Raw genomic sequence first — 1,152 nt, forward strand, 5'->3', positions numbered from 1 at the left:
ACTATTCAGTGAAGAGTCTACCTTCCTCCACGTCCTCTGGATCTAGGCTCCCTCTTGAAAGCTTGTAAGCCAGTCACTTCTTGCCTTTGTAGCCCCCCATTTTGGATACCCAATGTCTAAGTTGTCCATCCCTGTCTATACTGTGTACCGAGGGGGTGGGAATGATCTTCACTGTAAAGATTTGTTCCCTCTTTTGAGCTACTGCATGCATAAGTATGGTGGTTATGTGCCGTGGAGTCAGTTATAACTCATAGCTACCCTGTATAGGGTTTCTGAGGCTATAAATCTTTACGGGAGCAGAAAGCCTCATCTTTCTCCCACGGAACAGCTGATAGTTTCAAACTGTTGACCTTGCAGTTTGTAGCCCAATTCATAAGCACTACACTACCACAGCTCCTTAAGTATAGGTCAGGATTATCAAATTGTGACAGATTACTCTTTTATTCCTCTTCTTTCTTCTTCTAGTCGAGTTCTGATCATTCAACCATTAAGGTCATTAAGGCCCTCACCCCACCCCACACATCCCGGTAACCAACAAAGACCCTTTTAGTATGGGTTATTTTTCTTAGTCTTCTACTATAGTGGTCCTATGTAGTATTTCTCCTTTTATGACTGGTAAATTTCACTCAGCATAATGTCCTCAAGGTTCATCCGTGTAATGTGGTGGCTTGTAGCTTCCTTGTTATTCTTCAAGGCAGCTTGGTACATACACAGTTTGTTTATCCATTCTTCAATTGATGGGCACTAGGCTGTCTCCATCTTTTTGCTATTGTAAATAGTGCAGCTATGAACATTGGTGTGCATGTATCTACACATATTATGTCTCGTATTTCTTGTGGGTAGATACCAAGTAGAGGAAATGCTGAATCTTAAGGTATTTCTATTTCCAACCTTCTGAGGAAGTGCCATATTGCTTTCTGGAGAGGTTGACCGTTTTGCAATCCCACCAGCAATACAGGAGCAACCCAGTCTCTCCACATCATCGCCAGCATTTATTGTCCTCTACTTTTTTTATCTTTGCTGTTATTGCTGGTGTGAGATGATATCTCATTGTTGTTTTGATTTGCATCTGATGCTGTGGGTTAATGTGCCAGACTGTAAAGTCGTTTGAATAGCAAGGTCGGCGGTTCAAGCTCACCAGTCACTCCTTGG

This window comes from Chrysochloris asiatica, unplaced genomic scaffold, assembly GCF_000296735.1.
Source record: "Chrysochloris asiatica unplaced genomic scaffold, ChrAsi1.0 scaffold00281, whole genome shotgun sequence".
In the NCBI taxonomy this organism is placed as follows: domain Eukaryota; kingdom Metazoa; phylum Chordata; class Mammalia; order Afrosoricida; family Chrysochloridae; genus Chrysochloris; species Chrysochloris asiatica.